Below are 27195 nucleotides of genomic sequence, written 5' to 3'. Positions count from 1 at the left end.
GCCGTGCTCCGAGCAGCGAACAGGAAGTTCCTATGATTCCAAAATAACGCACGTCTTCGGAAGTGCTGGGCGGCCTTAAGAAGCCTCCACTTCCTGGTTGCAGGGTTGCTGGGAGTCGTAGTCCTGGAACGCTGGGTAGGCGCTTCGGGACCTGAACCCTCACAGTAGGTCCTCTCTCCCAGCGCCTCCTAGACCCAGGCTTCTCCGGATGATTGGCATAAAATTTTGAAATTGCCACCGGGGCATGCACCGCGTCCGCTGGCTCCCAGGAATCCTCTTCCCCCGAGTACCCCCTCCAGGATACCAGGAACCACAACCTGCCCTTACGATACCTGGCGTCGCGGATGCTGCCCACTTCATACTCCAGGTTACCGTCCACCCACACCGGAGGGGGAGGTCTTCGATGCGCTGTGAACGCTGGTTTCAGCAAGCTGCAATGGAACACAGGGTATATGCGTAGTGATCCCGGCAAACGGAGTTTGTATGCCACAGGGTTGACCCGTTTTACCACTGGATACGGGCCGATGTATTTGGGGTGAAACACGCTCCGCATTTTAAACCGAATATACCGCGTGGAGAGCCACACTCGATCGCCCTCTTCATATACTGGACCTGCTCTCCGTTTCCTGTCTTCCCACTTCTTGTACTTCTGCTTCGCCGCCCTCAAGGCCCCTTGTGTGCGCTTGTGCAGTCTGCGCAAAGCCTGCAGCCTGGAGTAGACCGCCGGTAGCTCCTCCACATTTTCGGGCCATGACACGGGCAAGGTTTTTGCTTCATACCCAAAGTTGGCTTTAAAGGGTGACATTCCAATCGAGCTGTGCCATGCTCCATTGTATGCCAATTCAGCCATCCACAACATGGGTGTCCAAGACTCTTGCGAATGTGATACGTAACACCGTAAATACTGTTTTAGAGTTTGATTCAGGCGTTCCGTCTGCCCGTCGGATTGGGGGTGAAAACTGGTGGAGGTAGCGGATTCTATCATTAGTGCCTTGCACCAGGTCTTCCAAAATCTGGCCACGAACTGCGGGCCCCTGTCCGATACGATTACTTCCGGTAATCCATGAAGTCTGACCACGTGGGTTAACAGCAGCTGTGCTGTTTGAGCCGCGGTGGGCAGGTTGTGGCAAGGGATGAAATGACCCATTTTAGTCAGGCTATCGATAACGACCATAATAGCCGAATGACCTTCGTCCTCAGGTAATCCTGTAATGAAATCCACACTGATCGTTCTCCAGGGTTGTTGCGGTGTGGGTAAAGGAAGTAACAGTCCCTTTTTCTTTCCTCTTTCGCTCTTGTTCCGCGCACACACTTCGCATGCCGCCACCCACAGCCGGATGTCCTTCTGCAAGGTGCTCCACCAGAAATGTCTTGCGACCGTCACCCTGGTCTTTTGCATACCTGGATGACCTGCCAGCGGGGAGTCATGGCACCAATGAAAGGCCTGAAGTCTCAACTGCTTTGTTGGGAGAAACAATTGGTGTCCTTGAAAAGGGAGCCCATCCTTGAGGCTGCGGTTCTGCGATCCCTTCTTCCAAGCGTTCCAGCTTTCGGCGGTTCGGCTGGCCTTTATGTTATTCAAAAACTCCTCCACCCTCACTGCACATATCACCTTGGCAGGGTTGATTAACGCGAAGGGCGCTGGGGTGACGCATCCTTCTGTTAAGGTCTGTCGGGACAGTGCGTCCGCCTTCCGGTTTTCAGCGCCAGGATGGTAGGTTATGATAAAGTCATACTCCGCAAAAAAAGGGTCCGCCTCATCTGCCTTGGTGTTAAGTGGCGGGCGGTCTTCATGTATAACAAATTCCGATGGTCTGAATAGACCAACACCTGGTGTTGTGCCCCCCACAGGTACTGGCGCCATTCCTGGAACGCCTTTTTGATTGCCAAAAGCTCCTTTTCGGCAATCGTGTAATTGCGTTCTGCGGTGTCCAATTTCTTTGATAGATAAGCCACCGGATGCCGTCTACCCGTGTCTCTGTCTCTTTGTGACAGAACTGCCCCTATGGCTTCCTCCGATGCATCTGCTTCCACAACGAACTGTACATCCGCTTGTGGGTGCCGAAGTATGGGGGCTGTGGTAAAGCTGGTTTTCAGTGCCTCGAAAGCTGCCGTCGCGTCTGTTGTCCACTGGAAGAGTACCCCTTTTCGCAGCAGCCGGGTAATGGGTAATGCCGTTTGGGAAAAGTCTTGGATGAATCTGCGATAATAATTCGCAAATCCTAAGAAACACTGTACCTCCCGCACCGAACGGGGAGTGGGCCAGTCGCGAATGGCTTGTACCTTCCTTTCCGACATGCTCAAACCGTCTGGTGTTAAGATGACCCCCAGGAATTCCACCGTGGTGACCCCAAACTCGCATTTGCTGAGTTTGCAATACAAGCCGTTGTCTCTCAACTTTTCCAAGACTAATTTCACATGCAGGTTGTGGTCACGCTCTTCTGTGGAGTATATTAAAATGTCATCTATGTAGACCACCACAAAAACGTCCATATACTCTCGTAGTACTTCGTTTAAAAAATACTGGAAAGCCGCCGGGGCGTTACACAGCCCAAACGGCATGACCAAATATTCATATAAACCAAACCTGGTTTTAAACGCGGTTTTCCACTCATCACCCTGCTTAACCCTTACCAAATGGTAGGCGCCCCTGAGGTCTAGACGTGTATATACTACTGCCTCTCTTACTTGATTCAGAAGGACACTGATCAGTGGCAACGGATACCTATTTCTTACAGTGTTTTTATTTAGATTCCGATAGTCGCAACAGGCCCTCAATTCTCCGTTGGCCTTCGCTATGAAAAAGAGCGGAGACGCCGCAGGAGAACAAGAAGGTCTAATAAAACCTAATGCCAGATACTTGTCCAGGTACTCTCGGAGGTGACGCGTTTCTGGGTCTGAGAGGGCGTACACCCGACAGGCTGGGACGACCGCCTCATCTATCAAATCTATGCGACAGTCAAAAGGTCGATGCAGCGGCAGTTGTTCCGCCTGACTTTTGTTGAACCCATCAGCATACTCTTCGTACGCCGCCGGCAACTCAACGTCCTTTTCCGCGGCTGTAGCCACTCGGAAGGGACCCGCGAGCGCCTTGGCCTGTGATTGGAGTACTCTTAAACAGCAGTCGACACACCCTTGAGACAGAAAGCGTACTGTTCTGTCCTTCCAATTCACGGTGGGATTGTGTCGGACGAACCAGGGCATTCCTAGTATCACTTCGTATTGAGGGGCGGCTATGATATTGAATTCTATAATCTCGTGATGTTGTTGTTCTCCTGCCTTCAGCGTCATCTTCAGATTCCCGGTGTGGAGGGTGACGTGACCTGACTTAAGAGGTTCACCATCCACGGCCAGTACTTCCTCCGGGGACTCCCGTGGAACGGCTTCAATCGATAGTAGACCGACCAGTCCGCTATCGATGAAGTTCCCTGTGGCTCCGGAATCTAGCATTACCAAGACCTGATGCTCCTGTTCCCCTACCTCTAATCCTGCGGCTAATACAATGTGTGCTTCCGTGGCTGTGGACGCCGTATGGGCCAAAGAGGGGATTTTCCATACTGTGGTCTCCGGTGGTGAAGAGGAGACACGTTCTGGGGTGTTCCCCTCCGTCAACAACGTCAACACTGCTGCTTTCTTTCCTCTATACGGAACCCCTGACGTCTTAGGTTTAGAAGGGCATTCACGTACGTAATGCCCCCTTTTTCCACAGTACATGCATAGCCCTAAAGCTCTCCTGCTTTCCCTCTCAGCCCTAGTTAAAGACGGTCTCAACGCCCCTACCTCCATTGGTTCATTAGTCTGCGTGACTGGGGTTGGTTCTCGCCGAGGGAGTTTAGCCGTTATCCCACTTCCCTTGTATCGGTCGACCCCTCTTTCGGCCAGGCGGCCGTCTAGTCTTAATGCCAGATTCATCAAAGCCGTGCAGGTTATGGGTTGAGGATCGATCTGGGCGATTATGTCTTTCAGCTCTTCGCAAAGCCCTTGATAAAACAGGGACATGCGTTTTTCCTCCGGCCATGCCGATTCAGCTACCAATCGGTTAAACGCCGTGAGATAAGTCACTAAATCATTCTTCCCCTGTCGTAATGCCAGCAATTCCTTGTCTGCACTGAAGGTGGTCATGCGTCGATCGAACACCCCTTCAAATGCCGTTCTGAATGCGTCCCAATCTGAGAGCACCGCATCATTGTTTCGAACTAATGGGACCGTCCAGGAGGCCGCATCTCCCACCAAATAGGAAATGGCGAACGCCACTCGGGAGTGATTGGTGGGAAAAGATGAGGGTTTACAAGAGAAATGCAACAGTATTTGTGTAAGAAAAACCTGGACTTTCTGCGGATCACCTGCATACCGTTCCGGACTGGCCAAGGGAATGGGAGGGGGTACTGTCACCTGTATCTGTTGCCCCGCTGGTGGGGACACATCAAAGGGGTTGCGTGCCATCCTCTCTACTCTATCCCTTAAGGCTGCAGCTTCCACCCTAGACGCCACTAGCTCTTGTTGTACCAAGGCTAATGCCTGCACTACCTCCTCTAAGGTGGCCATACTCTATTCCGCCCCTGCACCGGATCGGGAGGAGCACCAAACGTGGGTGCGTTATTCTGTCACGATCTGGGCCGCTCCTCAGAATCCGGGCGACGAAATAGAGTTCCACTTCCAGATCTCCCCGGACTCCAACCAAAGGTTACAGAGCCCAGAGGGGATCATGCGAGGGAAAGGATGGGGGATGGGGTCAGCAGGGAATAGGTCCTGTAAGGAGACAAAATTACAGACAAACACATAAACAGCGAAATGAACAACAGTCTACTCTCTGTCGGTCTCGCTAAAGCAAAGGAAAGAATCTCTAGAAAACCACAGTCTACTCTCTGTCGGTCTCGCTAAAACAAAAGGTCATACACAGCGCAATGAACAACAGTCTACTCTCTGTCGGTCTCGCTAACGCCCTGGCTATTGTTATGGGGGAAGCACCAAATCCTCAATGCCCCTACCCTAGGGTTTCCCAGAGACTCCCTGCCTGACTATGATGGTAATGTCACGAGCCTTGTTTCCAGATCAAGTCGGCTTCCACGGTGATTATACCGCCGCCTGGAGTTCCTCCGATGTAGCGCTCCTTCACCGGGGATATCAACACACCTGAAACCCTTTTTGTCCACACCCTATTGCCTTGTAAAGTTTGCCAAGTCTCGCAATCCTGTGGGACAGCCCAATTAGCGCGTGGTATGAAAACGAACTCAATGTAACATGATAGCACACGCTCACCGAGCGTCTGGAATACACACCAACCCTGCTGAATGTCTAGGGGAGGTTCTTTGGGGGGGTTTAACACGCTCAACTTCTTTGCGTGTTCAGTAAGGTCGCTCTACTTTACTTTTACCACGGGTAGGCTCCGTGAGTCGAGACGTCGGCTCCTCCGAGCTGACTTCCTACGGCTTGTAATCACCGCCCTGCTGTGCTTACCTGCAGGCGCGGGTATCCTGCGACGAATGAGCCGGACACAGGGAAGGCGGAGTTAGCGGTTTCTTTCGCCCGCCGAGTCGACTCCCAATCCTTCGAAGTCCCGTAAGTTCTCTCCCCGCCTGGTCGCCTGGCTCCGAGGGACGGGGAAGAGTTTCCGGGATGAAGTCCGTCGAGAAGCACTGTAAACCTTCTGTTTCGCTGAGACGCCGTGCTCCGAGCAGCGAACAGGAAGTTCCTATGATTCCAAAATAACGCACGTCTTCGGACGTGCTGGGCGGCCTTAAGAAGCCTCCACTTCCTGGTTGCAGGGTTGCTGGGAGTCGTAGTCCTGGAACGCTGGGTAGGCGCTTCGGGACCTGAACCCTCACACCACACACCTTTTCTGTCAGTCAAAATACCCACAGCCTGCTTCCTGTTACAGATTGCCACGCCCTCCTCATTGTCAAAGTTGCACACTTCTGTCCTCTCTAACATGCTTACATATGTACAGGCACCAGATGCACACACAAATGCACGTAAACATACACATCTACATATAAACCTGAACACAGAGATCCACAGAAACACACATGCAATCATACCCCGCTCGCCTAGATCCTGCAGCTAAACAAGAGTATACAAAATTAGTTGTTCAACTGTTTGGCTGAAAGGGGCAGCGGAAGGGAGGAGACCATGTTTGGGAGTACAGTTGGGTATTGATAGCTTCGAAATACAGATGAATATCATTGTAGTGTGGAAACATTTTAAATAAAGGTTTGGGAAAAAAGTAGATAATTGCACAAGCCCAACCCACACACAAAATATTACAAAGTTTAAAAGAAACCACAAAATGCATAACGTGTAGACACCACACCAACGCTTACACAGTGTTAACATGAGTGCGGCTACAGAGAGCTGAGAATGAGTACAGGTGGAGATAAAGGGAGCGGATATTCAAGAAAAAGTAGAATCAGGAAGAAATATAGAGTACAGATGTGTAGGTCTTGCCTAATAGGCTCACTTTTTCAGGTGCTACTTATTTTTTCTTTTTGTCTAGTCACTTTATGAGGGTTCATGTATTTTCCAGCTGTCCCTCTTGTGCACTTCTTCCCCGCTGTCACACTCATGTTGCTGTCTGACTGGCCATACTCCATGATACACTCACTCTAATTGGCTTCTCTTTGCCCCTCCTTGTTGTTTTCTCATCCTGCTCTTTCTTGTTCGTTTGCTTTCACTCCACCCTCCATATTGCCATGTCTCTGTTTGCTTCCCACACCCATGCTTGCATTGCCTCTCCCACTCACCTCCACCCACACCAAGTTGCTTTAGCCCACTCTCCGTATTACTTACCCCCACCTGCGTTCTTAGCCTACATGTGCTCTTTCCTCCACTCGCATTGCTTCCCACCCCACCTGCTCATATTCCTTTTTAGGTCTCGCCTGAGCCAGCGCATGCGCTGCTCTGGCGAGACTTTTAGTAAGGGCTCCAAAAAATGCTACCACTGTGGCCTACAGCTTGCGTGCATGTGCGCGGGCGCGCGCTTACGAGCAGAGGTGCCATATGGCTTTCCTCATCATGCTCATTAAGCGCATCGCTCGCCGCACTTGATTGCGATCACTTTCACTTTCACAGCCGTGTGGCCGATGCTTGTTTTTTTTTTTTTTTAAACTTGCAGCGTGAGGTGCGTGTTTTTGTGAGATTTTCGCTTAGTTTCTGGAGGCTGCCTGGTGAACAGGGAGTCTCGGAGCTCAGTGAGAATGTGTCTATCGCTAGGCTTCCCCCACGCGCATCCTCCAGCACCCACCCTCCAGTTCTCTGTCGCTTTGCCCCGCCCCCCTCTTCGACTTGATAAACTTGATCTGCAGCTGTCACAGGGCCAGTCTGCGGGATGTCAGGAGTTGACATCCCAGGTCCTCCCCAGAGGAGGCTGTCACATGTCCACCTCTCACCTGCACACGCACGCGTGTTCACCCACGCAGCTCTCGGAGACAGACAGACAGACAGCCGGGCGGCTCCCGTTCAGCCTCGCTCCTTTTTTGTCATATTCATTGTCTTCCTTCTCGTCTTCATTCTTCGCGGTTTCGCCCACTTCTCCTCCCCTTCTGTCACACTCCAGGTATTTCCTTCCCTCCGCACATCTTTCTACGCATCACTCACACACCGCGTCTTCACCTCCATTCAGACGCCTCATCTCTGTTCTCATCACTAGGCCTTCCTCCGCTTCTATCTCCTTCTCCACCTCTCACACACCAGGACTTACCTTCCATCCACTCCTGTTTAGTTCTCTTTCCCTAACAAACTGTGTCCTTGTCTCCTTCCGCTCTGTCTCCTCACTCCAGTCATAATGCCCCCCCACTCCTGCCTGTCTTCCCCGTTTTCACTCACTAAGGGCCATATGTACGTAGCCTCACATTTACCGATTCATAAATACCGAATTTTACCGATTCGGTATTTATGAATCGGTAAATGTGATGTAGGTAATGATTCGGTAAAGTTTACCGAATCGGAAAAATTCGGTAATTATGAATTGGTATTTACCGATTCGGTAATGAGGCATTCCTTCCCATTGATTCCTATGGGCCTGGAAGCCCATAGGAATCAATGGGAAGGTATGCCTCATTACTGATTCGGTAAATACCGATTCGGTAATGGGGGGAGCATATTCAAGGGTGGCAGGGAGTCACATTGACACCCTGTTGCACCCCTGAATCTTGCATGTGTGCACATGTGGCGCAAATACATGCCCTAAGGCCATGTACGTCTGCCACATGGCACTCTTAAATCTTCAAAATATTGCTTTTTGCAAGGTATTCGTTATTTATCACCAACCTGTATTTGGTGGTAAATAACTAATTTCTAATACTAATTTTCACTCTTTAGAGTGCTCCCTACATCTGATTTCTGGATTCGGTATTTACCGAATCGGTATTTTACCGATTTCTTAATTTCCGATTCGGTAAATACCGAATCCAGAAATCTGCCCCCTACATAGCAAATGCCTAAATACCGGTCGGTAACGGGATATTTACCGAATTTCGGCCGTTACCGACCGGTATTTGGCTTCCTACATGAGGCCCTAAGTCTTCCTTTCCCTCTGTTCTGTCTCTCTCTCCTTCCCATCACACGCATATCGGGTGTTAATTTAACTCCATTCCAACCGACGTTCTCCCACTCACACACCAAGGCTTCCTTTCCAACCAGTGCTTTCAATGGGCGGGTGCTATCAGAACTAAGAACCCGCATTTCTTTCATTAGAGAGGGATGGTACCTGCCCCTCTCAGCACTGCACCAATGCTTGTAATGGGAGAGTACCGACACTTAGCAGCAGCAAACAGCTACTCTGCAACTAGAGTACTAGCAATTCTATATTTCAATTTCAAGCACAGTTTCCAGCCACTTCGCCACCTCCTCTCTCTTCTCACCAGTCACTCATTAGGCCTTTATCTGTCTCCCTCTCCTACCCTGGCACCCACATATTTGGTTTTGTTCTCTCTCTTGCCTCTGTCTTCCTTACCCCCACTCACAAACCTAACCTTCTCTACTCTGTCTTCCACTCTCCTCCATATCATGCCCTTGCTCACCAGGTGCTCATCTGTTTCCCTTTCTTCTGCTATTTCCATTCTGTCACCCTCTCTTCACAGGCCTTCTTTTCCATTCCGTCGTGCCTACTCTTTTCTGCCCATGGCACATTATCTCTCCTTTACCTCCAACCTGCCTCACTCTGTCCTCCTCAACTCCCACACCACGCCTTCTTTCCCCTCCTCTGTCTTTCATCCCTTCTGTCACTCACTTCATGGCTAATGTTTCCTTCCATCTGTCAGTAACCTCCTCTGTCCTACACACATAATGCAATTATAATTGCATTTATATAGCGCTCACTACCCCTGATGAGGCATCAAAGCGCTCATCTGATCTAATATTCCTTCCTACTCTTACTTTTCCTTTCTTCATCTGTCGTCACTCACACATCAGGTCTTCCTTTCCTTACACCTCTTTTCACACTTTCACATCGAGCACAGCTTCTTCAATTATTCCCATGTGGTGCGGGTGACTTTTCAAAAAGCAGCAGTGAGAATGCTGGAACTGGTAGTCCATCTTTCTTATGCGACAAGTAAAACTACAAGTCCCAGCATGTTTAGGCATAGCCAATAGGTCTCACTTTTGGGACCTTATAAGTATTGTTATGCAGCACAATATCCTTGGTGCAACAACATCAACTGTTGCATGGCTAAACACTTATAAGGTCCCAAAAGCGAGACCTATTGGCTATGCCAATGCTTGTTCCATTTCTTGACAGCTGATCAAGGGTACATTGGCTCAGTATAATATTTCCAGCTGTCCATGTGAAGTAGGATCTTTACTAGATTTCCCTCTGAATTGTGTAGTAGTGTCCACCGGATTTAAAAAAAAGAACATACCCCAAGCAGTGCACACTATAAGTACAGTAAAGGTGGGTTTAAAAAACCAATCAATTCATAGAGTAGTGGTCTGGTCATAGATCAAAACCGTGAACGCTATTACACAAAAAAATGCAAAAAAACTTCACTGCATGCTTGTGTGTGGAACACTGAGAGAGGGTTATCAGTCTAGGGACATGGCACCTTGTTAAACGAGCACCAAGGAAACTATTCATTTTCATGCCCATGATGCATGGGAGCTGGTTCATAGAATGGCGCTTGTTCCTTTCTTTTCTCATTTATCCTTACAAGTGTGTTTTCAAAGATGGGAGTTGGCGGAGCAGGTGGCATGGACAGTACAGAATTTATTGTCTTTCCCTGATTGCTCAGTTTGTATTTATGTTTCTTTGGGGGCTTTTTTGCTACTTATTTTTGTGGCTTTTATTTGTGCTGCCTAACTGCATGAGAATTTTCATTTTATTTTGGTATTGGTTGTTTTTGATTTCATTTTGAAGCCCAAGGCTAAGATGCTGAGTATAAGAAGGTTTTGCCTGTTTCAACCATTGTTTTAAAGAATATGCCAAATATGCCTGGAGCCAGATGTATCAGAGTGGTCTGCAAAATGGAAAGGTGGAGTGGTGTTCACTACAGCATACAGCATATCAGGCCTTTGATTAATAGGTTGATTTCCTATGCTATGAGATGGACCAGTTATTAATAGGCTTTTCAGTGGCAGTGAAGGTAAATCTCCTACTCCAAGGTTTATGTTAGGATGAGGTAGTTTGTCCATTTTTTACAGGCTTTCCAGCCAATATGACCCCGTTTTAGAAATCCAAATTCCTTTGGTAAGAAGATGCTTAACCATCTTCCGAACTAGAGCTTGAAAATCAAGCGAACTGTAACTCACAAACATCCCACAGTTTACTTGAGGATGGTGTATATGTGGTAACGATCAGTTCTGTGAGACTGCAGGATTTTTGTATTAGTGATTTCCAAAACATCTTTCTTCCATGGGTGAACACACACAAGCAATGCACACTATTGGGCATATGTACAAGGGGATTGCGGCACCGGAGCGTCACGTTTTGCGATGTTCCTTTGGCGCAATGCCCTGCACCATATTTACAAAGCGGCGTTAAACCATTTTGCATAGCTTAACCCCTTCAGTGCCACGCCCTTTCCCCCTCCTGTGCCGGGCGTTGCACTAGTGGGTGGGGTTCATAACGAGATAGTCTCGTCATGGGCACAGCGCAACCGTGCTTCATGACGAGACTATCTCGTCATGGGCACTGAAGAGGTTAACACCGCTTTGTAAATATGGTACCCTTTCACGCAGGTATCCACATGAAAGGGGCGTGCAATGGGTGTTGCTGTAGGCATTCCACTGCAACACCCATTGCTTTTTGATGCTACCCCAGATTTACAAGGATCTGTTTATCTGAGACAGCACCAAAAACTAACGCCATGCAAAAGCAGGTGTTAGGTGGTGCAACAAGGAGAAATACTTTTATTTCTCCTCGGTTTTTATTTTTCTATGTGTGCTGCATTCTGGAGGACACGTAGAAAGAGCAAAACACCATTAATTATTGTTTTTGCGCAGGAAGGTGTCTCTTCATGCACAAAAACTAATGGTGATTTGCTACTTCTATGTGTGCTGCAAAATGCAGCACACAGAAGTAGCTAATGGCCATAATTGATTGTTTATATGCAGGAAGGGGCACCTTTCTGCACATAAACAAGCATCCCTGCAATGCAGGCATCCTTGCACTATGGCACAAGGGTGTCTGTGTTGCTGCTAGGCAGCTATTTTTAGCACCAGCACTAGGGAAAAAACAGGGGTGCGCCGTATTCTTGTAAACACAGGGCATCCCTGCATTTTGGAAATGATGCGGCACTGCAAAATGTGGCGCTGCGACGTGCTGCGCCATTTCCTAGTACATATGCCCCTATGCATATAAAAGCATTTATTTAAGATTAATGCCCTAATCTAGTGCTGAGTATATGAATAGATGTTACTACAAAAATAAACTTAACTGGTATAGTAAAACAGGTATGTTAACAGTATATTAAAGAGCATTGCAATATCTTAGATTGTGTTTATTAAATCAAAGCATTGAATGATGAACGCAGCGCATGATTACATTCCTGATTAAACCCCCTTTTCTCTTGCTGGCCACTAAGTAAACCTTCTTAGCACTGAAGTGGCCATGTACGTTTTCTAAGATGGCCTCTTAAATGCATACCTTTGCTGGATAGTGAAGTTCTTATTAATACGTTACTGTGCTTGAAGATTGAAGTCTGTTTCTCTTATGATATATGAGTTGGTAAAGCACAGATAAAGCCTGGCTCTGAGAGCTCATTGTCTTCATCTAAGATGTTTGCAATACCTAGATTGAACTAAGCTCCAAAGGAAAGCTGAATATTAAAATTAAAAGGGTAGAATGCAAGAATTAGCATATAAATTCAATGGCATATTCACTAGATTCTGCTTCATATTATAAGCCACACTAATGCCTTGTTATATATGAGTAATTGGTGCACTATCAACCTCTAATAAGGAAAATGTAATATGATAAACAGGTACAATTAATACTAAATGAAGCACTCGTTTATAAATCAGAAATGTGCCCATCAAAATATGAAATTCAATGCAATGGGGGACACATAAGCAGGAATCGCAAAGCATTTGTCATCAAGTATTGATATAGGACAATAATTTTAGTGAACATATGTATGCATAGATCTAAGTGCACTGATAAATGAAAATGCCAAACCAAAACCTAATCCAAAAAGAGGTTCATAATGAAAAAAATGCTGGCATAAGAAGCCACACAGACAAACACCAGCAACAATTGATAGTCTTTTGCTTGTTTTACTGAGTTAATTTCATTGTGAAACAGAGAAACTGTTAAATCTTCAGCACTACTGAAAGAAGCCATAGGTAGTGCTGGGAACGTTGGAGACATTTAAGAAAGTGCCAGTGATACTGGTACTCGCCAATTGTAGATTATGGTAATGCTCTAATGTGACTAAATATTGAAGCTGTAGAAACGACAGCATATAAGGAGGAGTCAAAGGTCCAGTTACAGTATAACAACTGATTTGTGAAGTGAAACTGGATACATCTAGGGAATGGTTAGATTGGCAGTTCCACACACATTGGTTGCAGTGCATGTGTCAACCCAAGTTGCTTTTGACGATGGCAATTGCATTGCAAAAATCTGAATGTAAGTTACACTTTTGAACTAAATTTACATTTTTAGCTTACCCAAAAGTGTAAATTATTTAGAAGTTCAAGTTACCTTTGTGCACCATGGCCATAATGTTTTGTTTTATTCCCAGATAACTTGTTCGACTGACCCAATAAATCACCCTTATCTCATCTTTTTGAATACTATCGATCTTTTTTCTGTCAAGCACATTTTTTTTTTACTAACTTCAAAATTGTATTCTTTTCTTTATAATCTTTAAGCAATTATGCTCTTGCTATACTCTTCCTTTGTCCTGAAGATGACTCTTGCTTTATGTGTGGGTTGAAACGCTGTTGACTAGTTTAGCAACTATGACAAAAAGAATGACATGCATTTGATTGATGAATGAAACTCGACCCAGCTGGCTTGACAATTTTATTGATTTAGAGCTAGTTATCAGATTGTCGTGGAACTCCTTAAATGAGCTCAAATGGGTTATGTTTTGCATGTCCACATACTGCACTGTACGCTTTCTTTTCTTTGTTGTAATCTACTGTTGCCTAAATTGTGGATGTAAAATTTGACTTAGTTGCATAAAGCACATGCACTTTTGACAATATGGTGTTCAATAGCCTGTTTCTATTTTTTATGTCGATACCAATTCATTATATATATTAATTGGAGATCTTGAATTCATGTGAATGCTTTTACCTATTAGGTCAAATGACTGCCTCCTTCAAGCATTTTAATATTTCTTGTTCTGGATTTGCATCAAGTATTTCCTCTTACCATAGCTAATTTCACCAGCATCAGAAATAGATCCAAAAACTGGGAAACTGAAGACAAAAATTTAATTTTTGTCCATGTGCTTGCTTTGATTCCACTCACCCTGCCTAGTGCCGCTGACAACTTTGAATGATACAAATCTTACAGAGACCCAGTACTTAATTGCCACCCATTCAGATTTGTAGAAAAATCGTAAATACTGTTAGAGAAGCAAGACCCAAGGCTAGGCTTAGAACACAGACCTCCAATGAGTGCAGTGTAATAAATGGTCGCCAACTGGCCCCTGGTCTGCATCCAGTCCCCCAATGGCCCTTCTTCTTGCATTAACAACAAAAAATTATGCAAAACAGAAATTAAAAAATAATGTCTACATCATCCCAGACTTTCACATTGCACATCTCTCATACTTTTTCCATCCTCTCTGAATTGCAAGGCAAATAATCACTTTCAAGGATGGACAATGATTTGCTTGTATAAATGAGTACACAGAAATGAACACAAGCAAATAAGCATGATATGTAATGATTGACAAAAACACTTAAATAAACAAACATATGGTAATATAGACACATCTTCACCACTTTGTCATGTAGTAATAATTTGCATTCAGAGCCCACAAATCCACTGTTAAATGTAGATAAATGGTGCAGTAGTGGGATGAACGATAAAAGATTACCTATGAGGTTTCCACCATGTCGCTATCCTTTAGTCCCAGCTAACTGAACCGCATGCAAATCAATTGACTTCAAATTATACTCAGTTCCCTGCAGGGGTGCTAAAGTCCACATAGCTATCTTACCAGATTTTTTTAATAAACAATTTAATATTGTATTTTATGCAGTAACAAAATATGGATCTACCTATGAAGACAGAGTCACTCTTCTTTATTAGTTTCTCTGCACTGTGTCTGCACTGTGCTTAGGCCATAAGGGCAGACCCTACATCCTACTTTCAAAACAGAACTAATGTCACCCATACCCCACCTTGCTCATCCAAAACATACTTCAAAAAAAGAAAGGGTCTCTCAAGGCTCTATCATTTCACACATGCTTTTCAACATCAACATGAAGTAATTACCGGCATTGATCAATCAATTTCACCTCACATGCTATAACTATGCAGATGACACACAAATACTCCTTAAACTGGAAATCCCCAAAGATATTAGAAACTCATACATTTTCAGTTGCCTCAGAGACCTTGATCAGTGGATGACATGGAGCCATCTCAAATTGAATGTTTCCAAAATGGAAATACTCGCATGTGGCAATTGGAAAAATGATCACCCACAAAGCAACACATGGAACAGGATCGCTCTTCATCAGGAATAAAATCACCAAATACATTCAACAAAGGAACCTCCACTCAAGATTGGCACCTCGCCTCAACATCCCACCATACAATAAAAAAGAAACATAGGTGGCACATCCTTCTCTGTTCAAGCAGACAAACTATGGATCTCTTAATCCCCAAACATGAGAGCCACTGCTTATCTTCAGAAGATTACTCAAGAGATGGTTTTTCCCCACATTACCACCATACTCAAACATAAATATACAGCATATCACTGTGTGTAAAAGTATTTATTTATCTATATATGTTACCTACATGTGTGTATTCCTTTGTATAAACATGTATAATAATTATGTTTATAAATATATACATATTTGTTAGTTCTGCTTAACAAATGTACGTATCACTTATTCATATATTATTCTATGTTCAACATGTATATAAGTCACTGCATAAATAAGTAGATCTTAATCGTAACTATGTACCTACAATTGCTTCACTATTGAATTAGAAAAAAAAGAAATTATCAATCATAAAAACAAATAAATTATCTAAGGGTACAGCAACACTTGAAAGTCTGAGTTTATAAGTACAACTTAAATCTACTTATATTACCTTCCTTATACATATATACCTACATATATACCTTATATGTACTCATGTATCTTTATATTTATTACTTTACTTCTATTTCAGCATCTCCAATGCATTACCCTATATTTCACCCTCTACCTCTCTCGATATATCCTCTATATCCACTTTCTGACTCATCCCAAACCTCATTCTACTACTCTCTCCAATACACTACCCTATTTTTCACCGTATACCTCTTTCAGTATACACGCTACCTCCACACTCTGACTCATTCCAAACCCCATTAATTACACTATTGTGATCCCCAAAATAACCCTTTCTAGACTGTTCACCCCTCTACCCCCTTGCAACATCTCAACCCTCTTTTACTATTCAGATGTCCCAAACAAGCCTTCCTAAACTCTGTCCTCTAACTCATCCCCCCTCCACCTCTCATTTACTCATCCCAAACCTCCTCCTACTGCTATGATCTCCTAAAAACACTTTCTAGACCCTTCCCTCTTCTATCCCTCCACTATCCTTTTCAATCCAACTAACAGATTATTTTTATATTTCCCTATACTAATTCCCGACTAATTCTGTTAACGTTCCGAAGTATCGTGCTACCTGCCAAAAATAGCTTCAACACCTCATCAGGGGTAGCAAGATCTATATAAATACAAACCCTACCCTCTTCAATCCCTCCACTGTCCTTTTTCAATCAATATAACAAACTCACATGCTCTCTGCTGAAATTAATTTAATATCTCCCTGTACTAATTCACTACTAATCCTTTTTGGGTTCCAGAGTAGAGTGCAACTTGCCGAAAAGCCCCTCAACGCCTCTGCAGTAGTCCTAAGCACTATATAAATTCAATTACAATTAAAATTATATGGAACTTTATGTATCTTTGCCACAGTTTACAGACATTACCACATTCCAAAGCAAATGTGATTCTGTGCCAGTTGAGAGGTAACATGATTTGTTTCACTGGGGAAACATCCTTTACCACGCAACCATTACAACGCGGTATGGTTACATCGTGGTTTTTACAACGAAAGTCGTTACACCGACTTGCACTGGAGGGCGCTCTAGACTAAGGAATAGTGTGAATTACTATTCCAACACCTTCCCTACTGTACGTAGACTGGAGTTGGAATAGTAATTCACACTATTCCTAAATCCAGCGCCCTCCAACGCAAGTCGATGTAACGACTTGCGTTGTCAAAACCGCGATGTAACATACCGCGTTGTGATGGTACGCGTTGTACCATCATACATCCGTTTCACTGCTGTGTCTTATAAGTTGCCAGTGTTACCGCTGTCCATTGGGAGTAATTGAAAACCTGTCAGATGGCCCAACTTAATACTTAAGGCTGACAGAATAATGAAAATATACAACTCATTTAATTCCATCTTAGTAGTGTATGTTCATCGGCCAACTAGTGAGCTTCCAATTATTGAGCTCCATTCCTCTTTAGTCAGGGATTTGCATCAGGATTTGCATCACAGCGGAACACTGATTCAGGCGGGACTGCCAGCTCGCAACTCGCCAGCTCCTTGTTTGCGTTACTGGGCTTGCTGTGGTGGGACTATGTCCCCCAGCATATTCGGCACAGCAAAAATGGGGCCAGCTGACCACCAAGCTGAAAAGCACCCAACATCTCCAGCAGCGCCAGACACTGATTCAGACAGGACAGCCAGCCCATCACGCGCCAGCTCCTGGTTCACGTTCCTGGCCTTGCTGGTGTGGGACTATGTCCCCCAGCATACTCGGCACAACAGAGGCCGGGCAGCTGAACACCGCACTGAAAAGTGCCCGACATCTTCTGCCGCGCGGGGCATTGATTCATGCGGGGCTGCCAGCCCGCAGCTCGCATCAGATATGCACTAAACCCTAAACCCTTCACCATTTCCACTCAACATCACAGCTTGGTTCTCCAATGCTTGTCATAAGGCTAAATCCTCACTCATCACGGCAATCAAATTGCGTTTCTCAGAGAGGATCAGAGCTGCAACGTCAAATTATAAGCAAACCATGTAATCTACTAAGCAGAGCTGGCTAGACATCAACTGGCTTGATCTCGTCGAGGTTTCTAAACACCAAGACACTGCAGCATTTTCGCGTATCATAGCCCATGGTAGTTTAACCAGCTCCTGCTGCCTAGAGTATTATATTCAACCTCATCAGTGAGTAAAACATTTTCCTGACTTGCACTCATCAAACAATCTAGGAGCACATGTATCAGCTTTTAGTTTGGCCCCTCTGATCACTGAGTGTATTTCCCAGTCACCTAATAGCCAATTATTGGGCATTGATCTGCCCATATTTCTCTCTAGATGACATAAAAAGAGCTGGTCATCTCTTACAACCAGGGAAAGCTCCTGGCCTGGATAATATTCCTGTGGATTTGTTTTATTCTGAACCCAGAGTGTGGGGTCCCTAAATTAATTTACTGTCTAACAGAATTGCAGCAGGGAATGGGGTCCCAATTTCTGGCATGGTGCAGAAATCATCTCAATATACAAAAAAGGTGATAGGACTTTGCCAGGGAGCTACTGCCCCATTAGCCTGATAGACAACCTGCAGAAGGTATTCTGTCACCAAGTTTTAGACAAGTTGCAGGAATGGATGGTTAAATTCCAAATACTTTCCCCACTGCACGCTGGATTTCATACACAGGTTAGCATGACATACCAGATATTCAGTTTCACATTAATTTTGTGGAAATATCTGAGGCTCCCCAAGGACCATCTGTACATGGCATTCATTGACCAGGGGGCTGTGTTTATCTTAGTCTCTAGGCAACATTTTTGGATCGTGTTGAGGAAAATGGGCGTAGGTGCTGATCCTCTAGGAATCCTTATCAGGCTCCACAAAGGCAATTATGCTAAAGTGAGGTGGAGAAACCGGGTGAGAGCTCACAGATTGAATACTGAGAGAGAGAGAGTTTTGCCAAGGGTGTGTGTTAGCTCCTACTCTGTTTTCCCTGTACATAGGTTATGTCATCAATTACCTCTGTGACTGCATACACCACTCCTCTAAACTGGAAGGCACCCCCATACCTGCTTCACTATTCACAGATGACACTCTTTCCAATCTCTCGAACCCCAGTGGGTCTGCAGAACCTTTTAAATAGATTCTCAGATTTCTGCCACCATTGGGAATTGGAGGTTAACACATCTAAAACAGAGGATATGACGTCTAATTTTCACAGATCAGGTAGAGGTGACATTACAATGAAGGGTGTTGCACTCCAGAAGGGCAGACATTTTGTCTAGCTTGGCATTAGAATAGACAACTCACTTTCTTGGAAATCACTGATACAAAACAGTTTGTCTGTTTTGCTACATCGATCCTCAACAGCTACAAAACGGTATAGAGCAACACCACCACATTCTGTTTTACTAGCTATTTAGGTTTACCGTGCTAAGGCCAAGAGTGCCGCCATTTATGGTGTAGAAATATGAGGACCAGGGAACTTACAAGAATTGACAATGCAGCAGAACAACTTTGTGAGGTCACTTTTTAGTTTACCACAAAGCACTGCTACTACCCGGCAATTCTTTGATATATGCCTTACTTTGGTGAAGGAAATAGGTGCCAAAAAAACTCTCCTTTATTGGGTGAGTTTGTGGTCAAATCCTGAGCTAATCCCCTATAAGAATGCCCACTCTATACCTTCTATAAACCCCATAAAATCCCTTTTACAGGTCCTAGGAATGGATAGCTTTTGGAGTGAACCATTAATCTTAAAAGGCGGTCCTAGGGATGTTGTAAAAACATCCATTTGGAATTACATGACTGAAATGTGCCACAGAAACACAAAACCCAACACCTTGACAGACAGATTCCTGCAACACAAACCAATACATGCGTTTGAACCTCATATGGATACTGTTTCGCCGTTTATAGCAAGAACTATGTTCATTAAGTGCAGGTTGGGTACTCTGCTAGTTGGAAAGTTTACTAGTAAATGGGAGCATAATGGAGACAATCTAGCCCTTTGTCATTCTGTAAAGATATAATAGAGGGTATGGACCATTTGCAGTTTTTTGGTATTCTGTATAAAAGGGATAGAAGGACATGGATCAGGCTGCTTTGTATTGACTTGGGTGTTAGACACTATTAAATTGCCTCCAGAAAACTTGCAACTGATACCATCCGTAACTGTTTTTACGCTAAGTCACTTCTTACATGCAGTATGTCTCCAAAGGAAGCAGTTGGACCTCACACTTTAAAATCTAGGCCTCCGCTCTTACTACAGAATTGTGCACTGGTAGTTTTAGCCGTCTCTGGAGGTGCACTAGGACCAACTGAGACAGATTGTGACTTTCCTGAATTGGACTTTTAACTACCTCTACATGTTTTTATTATCGTATAAATTGTTTTAAATTTACTGTGTTTTAATGTTGATTTATGGGATTCTTTAGCCGAAGTAAACTAATAATAATTGACACTGTTATGCATTTTTCATTTAACATCGCTGCAAATAGTGTTCACATTTTTAAGAAATGTAAGTATTCTTATTGAAGAAATTAGAATCAGTTTTATTGTAATGTTCTACATTCACAGAAGGAGACCTTTCACGTATGTACATTAAACCCAAAACCTGTGGAATTGCTAGTGCTGTAGTAATTCCATAGACATCAGATTTTGCACAATCAGAGGAGAAAGATATAGAAGAAGGATGAGGATGGGTTGATGCTGTGCTGTGTCCCTCTTGCTGTTCTCCACATCTTCTCACACAGCCTGAGCCCGTCCTCAATACTGTTTGAGATCACCAGCCTCCCATCACTTGTGTATACACATGGGAGAGCATAATTTTACATTTGCATAATTAACACATTCATTATAAAAGTGTGATTTGAATCATTAAATAACGTGCACATTAATCATATAATTTGCAGTAGGCGAACCACATTTAGCCATAATGAGCCACACCAGTTAAAATGTGATATAACTGAAAGTTAGCCGCATTTCAATTGACATCTTGAATGTCAACTTTTACAAGTTAAAGGATAAGAGGCCTACACATTTAATTCTCTGTTTTCTTGCACATTATGTGTTTGTCCATTCCAGATGCTATTTTCCCATGTGCCTATGCTAGCCAGTGAATAGTTTATTATTTTGTATTAGACAGCTGATAGTGAGGCTCTCATCGAACAGAGGAGAAAGTGCCAGATAGCTAACTGTATCCAACAGTCTGTCCTGTGTAACAATTCAAGGACATAGCAATGCATGGGTTATTGTGTTGTCCTGAGAAAGAGGGAAGTTTACCGGCTCCCAGAGTCTGAAATAAAATGATTGGCTCCCAAGAGTGCGAATGAACTCTAATGTTGCAAAGGAGATACTTGCTGACTTGGAACTGAGAAGACCCTTTTCACCTCTGCTGATCTCCACTTCCCAAGTGTAAAGGCTTAATGCACAAGCATTCACAATCTCTCATCAGAGGCCTTTATTTGGTTTTCTGAAGCTGGCACATTACTTTAAATGTTTAAGTAGATGTGCTTGCCTGACCCATACTGGCTTAATTTAAATTAGAGGTTTCCTTCAAGGAACACACTTATAGCATATTTTGTATTGTTGCATAATTTTTTTAATGTTCTTTTTTTCCCATTTTTTCTGAACTATCAGCTCATGGACCATTTAAACTTGCAATAGCAATGCTTAAAATCTGAATGTTTAATTAATTAATGACTTGGAATTAACTAAATGTATTAATAAATCCTTTTAACCTCACTACAATTTTTTTTATCATTTGTTGTGAAAATGAATGTTGATGATTGCTCCAAGGACTCTCTCCACGTCAACTAAAAAAAGCCCATACAACCAGCGACTGGGTTTGTATGATGATTATACCCATCGTTTGAGATTTAAGAATCCCTCCTCTATCACACACAAGTGATATTTATATTTGATTCCAGCAGAGTCAGGCACCCACACCTTGTCTCCCCAGTACCCAATCACCCAGACCCACAAATGCCACTGTGGCCACAGAATGGTAGGCTATAGTCATCAATAAATATCCCGATTAATCTCCAGTTTAGTTAGTTGTTATGGCAAGGCCCATAGCCTTCCTCAACCATGCTGCAGCTGTAATTATTTATTGTACAGTGCAGTATACCTCTTCCGTCCTGACCCCTAACTATGGGTAAATGCCTACTGTTCCTTATTTGGGGCATGGTCTTGAATTTAGGGTAAGTTGTACTGGGGCACTGCCCTTTGGGCAATCCATGTCTCCTACCCAAAGCCCACCACGGGGCAGGATAAGTGCCTTACAAGCATTATGTGCTCCCTACAGCCCTTTTGTGATGTTCACCGCCACACACTGAAGTGATCTGGGCAGTTTGCCTTTAGCACAGACGGTGCAGCAAGTATAATATATACGCTGGTGCCCAAAGCTGTTAATATAATTTTTGCTATATCTGTTACGTTTGTAAAGCATGCCAGGACTGTTATGCCATTTGTTTGTATGTAATTTCTAAGACACTGATAACAAAAACTAGTAAACTTCTATTTCTCCACCAGGCAACCTGAACTCACAGGGCGAAACAGTCGTTTTATTTTTTATTTTTTTTAAAGCAGGGAGGTTTCTGTAGAAAGAAAGGCACAGGTCCAGTTGAGATAACAAAGATAGGTTTATTATCCTAGACACGCCAGCCACAGTCATCTACATCTGATTTCCAGGCGCTTACAATCAAATGCTAACACATTATACCTTCTATGTTCCAGCATGAAATGTGGGTCATGAAGGTTCACAAGCCAAACGCCACAGCTCATTCCATAATGTTGCAACAACAATAGAATCAGACCTCACATTATAGAAATGGAACGCATTTAGAATGCAACTGCATGTAAATAAGCCTTCATTTATTCTTTAAAATTTATATTTCATATCACAATCTTTGGTGTAAAGGCATTCAACAAAATCAGAAATAAGTTTCATAATTTGACCATCTCTAATGAAATGCAGACTTGGGTGTTGTGTTATCAAGAGGCGCAGCAGCAGACTCATTCTTTTTTTTAAATGGCGTTTAGTTATATGGAGAACAGCTTGCAAATTATAGGCGTCTTCAGTTTCATGAAATATCATGACTGCACGACGGGCAGATGTACTACGGGTTGAGTTATACCAGGAGGAAATTGACAGAAATCTGTTGCCATCAAATTAAGTAGTCTTAGACTTAAAAACTGCATTTAAGTGGAAACCAAAATGAAATTGTTTTGTTGATGTACTGGGTATAGTGAGTGAAAATGATAATACTAAATTTCAGATTATAAATCAGAAATCTTCATATCCTCAACTTTTGTTGTAAGTTTAAAAACAATTACTGGCACCAGTCTGACCAATGTCTAGCTACTGAAAATTTGAGGTACAACCAAAAAACATAAGTACATGCAACAGAATTGTGATTCAAAATGTCGACTTTTTCTCATTACCACCTATAACAGAAATATGTAGATTGTGTTGCCACTATGGCTCTCATTACGAATAGATGCGTTAATTATAGCTCTTGTTTAAATCCGATACCTCAGAAATTAGAATTTAACCGTTGTGATAATTATGACCAATTAAAGTCTACGCCTTTCAAAACTCGAAACGACATGCGAGTTGTGGTGCTTTCTGCACCAACATTTAATGTACTAGTACTTAACAGTCCTTTCCATCCTTAAATTTGACCTGTCGAAATTGACGTAAGGAATATTATGGGAGAAGTGATATTTACTGTAAAACTTGTAATTCTGATCATAAACCCACGGATCATTTCATTCGTGTTAAGGTCACTTGGTAAGTCACTTTACAGACAATTAAAATAGCCTGGCGTGTCTGGTTTCATTGAAATTCCCACATGAAATGGAATAAAAAACAGGCCTAAGAAATTATGGACCAGGTATGACTACAAGTAGTTTAAGATATTGAGTAAATAGCAGTGGCATCTAATGATCTTTGAAAGTGATGGGTGCATAATATTTGCTTTGAGTTCCAGTAAGGAAGCAAGACAAGCTAGTCTAACTTCTTCTAGAATAGTTCAGGACTGGGACATCTCCTCGGGGAAAATCTTGAACAAATTCATGTAAAATAGTGCAATTTAAAGCACAATTTTCACATAAATGTGCTAAAAAGCCATTTGATCTAAAAGAGCACTCATTAAATATTCAAGTACTTTCATGAAGTCTAATGGTTCTGAGAAGTTGACACCATCTTTTTTAAATTGTGTTATGGGTGCCAGCCATATGTCAGTATTGACTTCCAGTGTGCAAGTGCCAGCATTTTTTTATTAGTGCCCCCAAAATGTCATGGGTGCCCCCCTTATTACGTACAAAATGCCAGTGCCAACATTTTGCCATAGATGCTGTTCATATACAGTGGAAGACCCATCTCAAAATGACATCCATATATCAGGACCAGCATTTTGTTTTAGTTGTCAGTGCCCTCCCTGACCACAAATATGACATGGTTTTGCACCATGAGGCTATTGTTTATATCCACTATGTCACCTTCACCATTTTGGCATAGGTACCCCAAGTCAAGAATTACCTCCCAAATGCCAGGGCCTGTATAGTATAAGTTAAATCAGAAAGACCAACTTGATAAGCCCACCAGGACCTGGGTATTTCAAAAATACTGATCAGGGGTGTGCGGCTTGTCTATGCATGGTGACGGTCGCATAGGACAAGAGCTCCGGTGCCTTCTGACCTGTGGGGACATTTATCCTTCCTTCCCCCATGGGCCAACAGGCCCCGAGGTAGCTGGATGCGAAGGGGCAGCCCTGGATCCAGCTGGATGATGAAAGGGCCTCCCCCTGAGTGGGGTGAACTGTGAGGGAAACTTAGACCCAACACGAGGGTGATCCAAAATGGCAGGTATAAAGCTGGGCAAGCGGTCACGGGTTCGGCCCTGTGCTGGAGTGAAGCAGCACAGAGAGAGGCAACTGGATGCAGACCTCAGTGAGCCTGAGGGGGCAGGGTTCAGCAATGTCTAGACCTAGTTTAGTCCAAAGTTCCTCCAGAATTTCCACAGGAGATAATGAGATTGTAAGGATGTTCCTACACTTGTCATTGATAGCACACTCCCAACATTCTTTCATAACTTCCTCAACCTGGAAATCCATACCTGGCCACCAGTACCATTCTCACAGCCTTGCCTTAGTCAAATGTTCTTCCCAGGTGCCCTTCATGCACTAGATTTATGAGTTTGACTTTCAAATCTCTAGGTGGTATTGTTCGATCTCCTCTCAAAAAAGATTCTTACAAAATGCAAAGCTCATCCTTCAAATTGACAAATCCTCTCAAAGAATTATGGAATATATTTACTGTCAGGCAGGCCTTTGATAATGTACTCCCTTAGAGTCACTAAATCAGCATCCTTAGAGTTGTCATCAGACCATTCGTTCTCATCAAGAGCAGACTCACGTGCCCATCCAACCAATGAGTTGTCACTGCAACCATTTTCTTGACTATTCGGTTTATCACTGTAACCATCTACTTGACTAATACTTAAACTTGACAGACAGTCTGCAACACTGTTTTTAGGTCCTGGAATATCATGCACATTAAAGTTGAACTCCGATAACCCTTCCATCTACCGTCTAATTCTGGGAAACAAATTCTCAATTTCTCTACATGTGAAAACCTGTGAAAGTGGTTGATAATAAGAGTTGATTGCAAAAGGTATTGCCCACAAGTAAAATTTAAACTGGAGAATGGCCAAATACACAGCTGACTCTTCCCGCTCTATCACTGAGTATCTCTCCTCAGCACCTCTCAAAGAGCGAAAAGCGAATGCCACCATCCTCAATTCCTCATCCACCACTTGGGATAACACCGCACCCAATCCTCGTATTTTGGCATCCGTTGATAGGACTTGTTCTCTTACAGGCATCGACATGTGCAAGAGTAGGAAACTTTCCAATGCTGTTCTTAATCATATTAAATGCTGACCTACAATCCTCTGTCTACTTAAATCTGATATCGTTTTTGATAATAATCTTAAAGGTTGGGATAGGCTAGCAAAATGTGTATTACTTTAGAACAGAACTCTGCCAACCTCAGGAAGTAACTTATTTGATCTCTGTTCTCTGGAGTGGGTGTCTCGATGATACTATTGGCCAAATTTAGCTCTCATCCCCTCTCCTGTGATTGCATGATCTAAATAGGTTACAGAAGTCACACAAAACTTTCACTTCTACTTCTTTATTACTAAGCCTGCTTCTTGTAAACGCCTCAGTACTTGCCACAACCATCTCATCATGCTCCTTTTGATTCTTTCCATAAACTAAAATCTTGTGCTGAAAGAACAAGACTTTTTGAAGACCATCAAGTACTTTCTTCATTACTCTTTTGAAGCATACTGCAGCGAACACTATCGCAAAAGGCATGCGGATAAATCTATAGGCACCCAATGGGGTTACAAATGATGTTAAGTGTCTGGATTCAGGGTGGAGAAAAACCTGGTGGTAATCAGAGGACAAATCCATGACACTAAATGTTTTAGCATCCTTTATCAGGGCTACAGTTCTGAAATATTAGGCAGAGGTTGCCTGACTACACATATGCGTTTGGTTAAACAAGGCCAAAACCACTGGAGTTAGCCAATCTCAGCACTCTATCTTTTTGATCACACCCAATCCCTAACAGTTTTTTTAACTCTCATTCAATACAATACAATACAGACCACCAACTCTAACTGGCAACTTGGTCAACTGACAATATTTTAAACTACTGAATGGTGTTGCTATTCAGTGCATTATGTGGCCGTCATTGACCCAGGTAAGGTTCTAGTTACCTAGGCAATCAATGACATAGTACTGTTCTGAGTTCAGTTTGATGCATCAATGGAATGCATCAGTTTAAATCACAACAGACACATGATTGGTGGCGACGGACTGACAGGAGTCACTCACAGCAGGGGCATGCAGAGGAGGTGAGACGTGCCTTTTTCCCCAGCCTTCACAGTGATCAGTGAAGACGAACATTCCAGAGTGGTGGCTTGGTTTCTGGGTTGCCCTTCTTGCAGAAGCACACACCGTAGGCCCAAAGAAGCTGGAGACATGACTTGAGGATTGTTGAGTGGTTCTGCCCCTACCCATTGGCCCGTGAAAAACTCCCTTTTTAGGGGGATGTGGGGCCCGTAAGTACGCAGCTGGAACTGTAGAGCCACCGTCAGAACCTTAAATGGTGGAAAACTCCACCCTCAAGAGGAGATAGGGTGGTATTGAGTGTGGCTGTGGGGGCTGGAAGTGGAGGTATGCATGGAACCCGGGAGTTGGGTGCTTGTGCGTGCCACGGGGAACAGCTTCAGGAAGCCAACCTGATGAGGAGACGGTGAGGTGGCTGCTTCCAGGGGGTGGTGGCCCCAGTGATCCCTCCACAGCTGGAGTGTGTCTGCGAGCGGATAGGCCGGTGACCACAAAGCCGGTGGCACATACAGCAACAATATTGGCAGCAATAAGAGATACAAAGACTGCCCTTCAGCACAAGATTGATGCAGATGCCCAAGATGTGGGATCCTGT

Source organism: Triturus cristatus, chromosome 10 (assembly GCF_964204655.1).
Source record: "Triturus cristatus chromosome 10, aTriCri1.1, whole genome shotgun sequence".
NCBI lineage: Eukaryota > Metazoa > Chordata > Amphibia > Caudata > Salamandridae > Triturus > Triturus cristatus.
The sequence above is the reverse complement of the archived record's forward strand: the minus strand, read 5'-3'. Positions refer to the sequence as shown.